The 6,352-nt window shown below is 41.0% G+C and overlaps 1 pseudogene; it reads right to left on the reverse strand.

Moving 5' to 3' along the window:
• Positions 1-5,135: 5,135 nt before the first annotated feature.
• On the reverse strand, positions 5,136-5,296 carry LOC113255826 (keratin-associated protein 22-1-like; annotated as a pseudogene).
• Between the last annotated feature and the right edge of the window lie 1,056 nt (positions 5,297-6,352).

Raw genomic sequence — 6,352 nt, forward strand, 5'->3', positions numbered from 1 at the left:
AACTGCTAAGAACAAAATATAAAGCAGAGGTGGGAGATACGCAATGACCCACTGAGAGTATTGAAATTATCGATGGGTAGGGAAGGCTCATCCCAGATAAGTGACTTTTCTTGAGCCATGTAGCTGTCTGGGGAAGAGCATGCCCCAGAGCACGGACAGGTGCTCTGACATGGGGTCGTGCCAGGCTCCCTGAGGGCCAGATTGCCTCACGTGGAACAAATTACAGGGAGAGGACAGGAAGATTGCATGAGAAATGTGAGATCCCTTAGGTCTGTGCTGATGAGTTAGACTCTCAGCAGCACCGCTTAGAAAAGACGCTCACACATATACATAGGGAGGGCTCTGGATTTACTCTGAACGAGGAGGAAAGTGGTTGTTCAGGGTAGTCGGAGAACATGTCACTTGGTTAGGAAGCACGTTAAGTGGCCCCCAAAATCTACTCCTTCCTGGTATACGGGCTCTGCATTATTTCAGCACTGTGACTATAAAGGGTTTTAGTACGATGATTAGGCTGTTTCATACATGGCACAGTTGACTTTAAAAGGGGGAGATTATCTGGGTGGGTCTGACCTAATCATAGGAGCCCTATAAAAGAACAGAATTTTCTCTGGCTAGTAGCAGACTCCGAGTGGGGGGGGGGGGGTGACATGTCTTTGCTGGCTTGAAGGTGGAGGGGTCCATGTGCCAAGGAAGGGAGGGAGTCTCTAGATGCTGACAGTAGCCCCATGATGGCAGCCAGCATAGACACGGGAATTCAATTCTACAGCCATAGGAACTGGATTCTGTCAACAAGCAGTATGAGCTTGAGAACAGAGCCTTACTTAGAGCCTCCAGGTAAGAATTCAGCCCAGCTTTGGGCTACACTGAGCAGAGTACCCAAGGACACCTTGCCAGACTTCTGACCTACAGGGGAGGGGAGCCATGAGGAAATGAGTAGAGCTTTAAGCTGATAAATATGGGGGCACCTGGATGGCTCAGTTGGCTAAGCATCAGACTCTTGGTTTTGGCTCAGGTCATGATCTCCAGGAGGTGGGATTGAGCCCTGGGTCAAGCTCCCGTCTGAGCGGAGCCTGCTTTGGATTCTTTCTCTCCCTCCTGGACTGCCCCCTCTCCCACTCAGGTGCTCTCTCTCTTAAATAAATAAATAAATAAATAAATAAATAAATAAATAAACAAACAAACAAATAAATAATAAAATCTTAAAAAATTAAACCAATAAATATGTAGTGATTTGCTAAGCAGCAATAGAAAACTAATACAATCTCTAAACCTTTCAATTCCGAATGTTTTAAACTCAATTCTCAAAATCATTGCTAATATTCCTGAACTTCATCATGCAAGTTTTGTCTCACATTTACGATTCAGAAGGGATTCAAGGAAAATTGAGAAAATAGTACCATGTTAAATTTGGAATATTATGTATATTATTATACATGTCAAAGTAAATATATTAGAGGCTGACCTTCCAAGAATCTGCTTTGTGACTCTCGCATAGATAGGAAATGGATGCTATTTCAAAGCCACATTCTATCTGCCAAACTTCAAAAAAGCACGCTGTTCTTTGCCCAAAGAAAGTTTTCTTCCTTGTACAGGTCAATAAACTAAAGTTAAAATTTAGGATTTTTATTTCTCTCTCTTTTTTTTTTAAGATTTTATTTATTTATTTGACAGAGAGAGAGGCAGTGAGAGAGGGAACACAAGCAGAGGGAGTGGGAGAGGGAGAAGCAGGCTTCCCGCTGAGCAGGGAGCCCAGTGTGGGGCTCGATCCCAGGACCCTGGGATCATGACCTGAGCTGAAGGCAGACACTTAATGACTAAGCCACCCAGAAGCCCCCAAAATTTAGAATTTTTCTAACTACAGTTAGAGTTTAGCTTCTAGTTCTGGTTATATCACTTAATGTGACATTGGATGTTAGGTTGAAATTCATTTTGAAAAGTAGGATAAAAATAATTTTGTACAATTCAAAAAGCTGTTGTATATATTAAAGAAGAAAATATAATACAGGAAAAGTGCTTTGAAAATGGAAAAAAAATATTATTTACCAAATAACAATATCCTTAAGTAAAGTTACCTAAGGAGAATTCAGTGAAAGCCTTCAGCAATATATTTCTGATTAAAACCTATGACCACCAAAATACAGGTATCCCCCCCTTTCCAAAGTTTGTGTTACACCCCTTCACTTCTATGAAAGATGAACATTTGTGCCTGTTTTCGCTAACCCAAGGAAATCTGAAGAGGATTTTTTCCCTTTTCAGAAAAAAAAAAAAAAGGCAAAAAAGTGAAAATACATTCTTCATTGGTTTTGCTGTGTGTCATTATAGAGGCAGCAGGATCGAGAGTGGCACCCCCCAGCTTCTTCCCCAGGAACTACACTCAGCGTCTCCGCACCAGCGGTGAAGCTTTGAATTGTGTTTGCAAGCATCTGTGCAGTATCTCCATTGATTTTTTGCATCCAGTATCAAGATGTGTCCCGAGGTATTAGAGAAGACTACGAGAGGTCACCTTTGGGGTCTAGGAATGCTCGATGTTTTTTCCATTTACATTAAAGGTACCCTTTCTTGTGACGAAAGTATTCCTAGGAACGCTCTCCTTGCAGATGCGGTAGAGGGAGGAACTGTCATGTCTTCCTGCTACAATTGGTTCTACAACTTTTATCTTCTTTAGACTTGTAATGGTTACAAAACAGGGCACTGATTCTTCTAAATTATCTGTCTTCAATTTCATATCCCTACTCACCGCAATTCCTAGAAAACTGCTACTATTATTTTTGATGGTGATTATCATCTATGAAGTTGGAAGGGCTTTCCAGGCAATCTAACTCCACCTTCCAATTTCTAGTTTCTAAATGAATCTCTACTGAACATGTTGAACAAGTACATGTCTGCTAGAGAAATAGCTTCTAGTTAGTGGTGATGGCAAAACGGGCTGCCCAAAGTACCCAGCTGGCACAAACCCTGCATTCCAGCACACTCTAAATCCTCCCTTCTTGTACTTTTCCTTAATACCAAGTTCAGGAAGCAGATTTTGTGAAAACTTCGACTACACAAGTCTTCATTAAATGCCTCTCTCATACAATCTCACTGCTCCCAATACATAAATCTTTCTTAAAAGTTGACACAGATAATTATTATTGTGCACTTGTTATCTGAGTTTCCTTCTGACCTATAAGCTCATCAAGATCCCAGAAAATTTTTTGTGTCTTTCTACCTCTGGTACTTAGTGCAGATCGGGGTACAATGTGATGGTACCTTATCCCTGGGTAGATGACTGAACCCATCATGGGAGTCATCAGCCACCACAACATCCCCAACCACAGCAAAACTGAATAAACTGGCACTCAGGTTGACAGAGTGAGCACAGCAACTTCTCGTAGATGCCTAAGACCAGGGCATCTAAAAATACAGATTTTTTTTTTTGAATGCGCATTAATGTATAATCATTTTTAAAGTTTATAAAAACTTTGGTATTGGCCTGAACTTGAACTTGTGCTACATGTGACCTGCTGTATCTTATGTCTACTATTTGTTACTGATGTCTGTTCCTACTGTTTTATGAATCAACATCTAGAGTCACTCATTATCAATATTTTCAATAATACAAGCAGAGATAATATTTTGTTTGGCAGGATCAATCTATTTTCTTGAAAGAAATTAAATATGACATTTTTCAGAGGTTCATCCTTTCCCCTTTTTTCCAGATCTCATGTGATTTCGTGTGTGATAATTTGGTTTATAGAATCCAGAGTTAAGGATGCCACTGTCATTAAATTAAAAGATAAGTAGGTTAAGTGTCGACCTATCTTGTGTTTATGGCCTGAATGCAGTTGTCTTTCAAAACCTGACATTCATTTTAAGACATTTTAAGAGAACTTTGGTCTTCACAACTGAAAACATAGTTCCTTAGAAAGACAAGAGAGTTGGTTCCATACAATTGCCATTTTTGCAGGGTTTTATCTTCAGTGAAGCAAGGCTTGTTTAAAAAAAAAAAAAGTTGAATAGAAGTTGAAGATGCCAACTGGAAGTACAAACAATTGGTAAACAGAATAACCAGGACAATGCTGGTGCTTCTGGAAGCCTAGAAATAGAAATGAAGTTCAAACACACACACATCATAGACTGGGACTTTCGGCCCTTTAGATAGAATCACACACTAAGTCACATAAATATCATTAATCTGATTAACAAGGGGGTAAAATTAATCAAGGTAGGACATTTGAAGGAGCACACATCTACAGCAGGACAAACGTCTGTTTGGACTCCCAAATGCAGGGACTTACGAAGCTACCTATCAACTATCCCCCAGAAACTAGGATGGCAACTTAGCTAACCAATTGCTATGTAATTCTGAAGGCTGTTTGAGCTTCTCCAATTGTTGTTTAAGTGAGGCCAAAAAAGCCACCGCAGGAGACAAAATCCATAAAGAACACAGCTTCCAACAGCACAACAGAGTCCTGTCCTGCTTGGAAACAGTAAAAGACAGCAGGGCTTTGAGTACAACAGTGGCAAATGGTGTTATAATGTTGCATAACGATCCCACTGTGAGGCAATGAGACCGGTAAAAGCAGCTGCAGCTGTGTTGATATACTTTGAGCAGAGTGTGCAAAGAACTGCTGGACAGTCTCTCTCCCCTCATGGTCACACAGGATTATAGGTACGACACCATGGTCAGGAGCTTTTACAAAGCACAGGGGCACAGACGGCAGACACACATGGACGTAAACTCACACTCAGTGCTTGTATGTGTAGAATGTCTCTCTATGATGGATAGAGGAGACACTATGACCATTTAAAATGCCAGGCAGAGTAAGTTTAATGTAAAGTGAATTTTCACATGTCTCCCATGCACAGTTTGGAATGAGAGGTCTGCCCCAAAAAATGTATACAAAAGGAGAATCATTACCCAAACTGTAAGTCTCCCCCACATCCCTCGAATTAGAATTGCAAATTCAGATGATTCTTATCAGGTCAGTCTTGGCAAGATGAATTTGAAATTCTATCACGTTAACCTAGGATTGGCTCCTCACTCCTTCGCAGAAGAGAGGCACTAATGGAACGAAATATCTAGAAGGTAGAGTCAGCAAGAGGGCAACGAGCTGAAAGTCCTTCGTCGTGTGCAAGATTGTGTACAAGGCTTTTCAGTAGCAGCCAGAGAACCAATGTCTTCCGTAGCAATGTGGGCGGTAGCAGCCATATCCGTAGCCTCCATAGCCAGCACCATAGCCACAACCGTAGCCGCAGCCATAGCCACCGAGGCCATAGCCCAGCCCCCATGGTAGTTGCCGTAGTAATAGCTCATGGTGTGAAGAGTTGAGGATTTAGGCGAGAGCAGAGAGTCTGCTTACAGAATAAGAACTTCTGCGTTTCCAAGGGGCCTTTTATACACCCTCCTTAGTGGGTGTGACGAACCACAAGGGATCATGCTGTGCATTTTATCCACTAATTTTTATGGAAACCATGTCATTAACACTGTATTACTTTAGAGGAGAAGCCCTTACACCCATTAATTTCAGAATTCCTTTGCTGCTGCCTCCAAATTCTTTAAAGTATGTAATATACATTTAATAATGAAAAAAAAGTTTACTGCCGTATTTACTCTGCAAACCAAGCTTCATGAGTTTGCATAGCTTGAAAACCGCACCCGGCACTGAAGCTTGCCATGAAATAGTAACCTCATCCCTCTTCAGACTTAAAGCACAAACGCCCGGAAACCCCAGGGAGCAGTGAACGGGATTTAGACCAACATCATCTTCATTTTTGTTTTGGCAGAGTCCTAATGTCCAGAGAAATACTGCTCTTTGTTTTATTTTAGTTTTCTGACAAATTGATTTTTGGTATTTGATTACAAATAATTTGTTAGCTTAATTCAGAGTACTGTCATTCTCATCGGTTTGTATGTTTTTATGTGGTTATATGGTGTTCAGTTTTACATGCATCAACGTTTCTTAAGCATGACGTATCGCGGCACCTGGGTGGCTCAGTTGGTTAAACACCAGACTTGATTGCGGCTCAGCGTCAGGACTTCGAGCCCTGTGTTTGAGCTCCATGCTGGGCATGGAACCTACTTAAGATCCTCCCCCTCCCCCTGCCCCTACTTCCCTGTTCCCTGCCCCTCCCCAACCCCGGCTCATGCACACTCTCCCTCTCTCTTAAAAAAAATGTCTGTGATTAAAAACAGTATGATTTTTCTATAGAATCAATGATGTTTTTCATTTCACCTATGTCTATTTTTTTCTAAACATAATCGCTCTTAAATTTACAGTTGTGTAGTATATTATCTAACACCAGTTGTGTTTCTTTTACATTTGCTTATTTTTAGTATTTTCCTTCCTTTTATTTCAAGCTGTGTTGTATG

This window comes from Ursus arctos, unplaced genomic scaffold (assembly GCF_023065955.2).
Source record: "Ursus arctos isolate Adak ecotype North America unplaced genomic scaffold, UrsArc2.0 scaffold_4, whole genome shotgun sequence".
Classification (NCBI taxonomy): Eukaryota; Metazoa; Chordata; class Mammalia; order Carnivora; family Ursidae; genus Ursus; species Ursus arctos.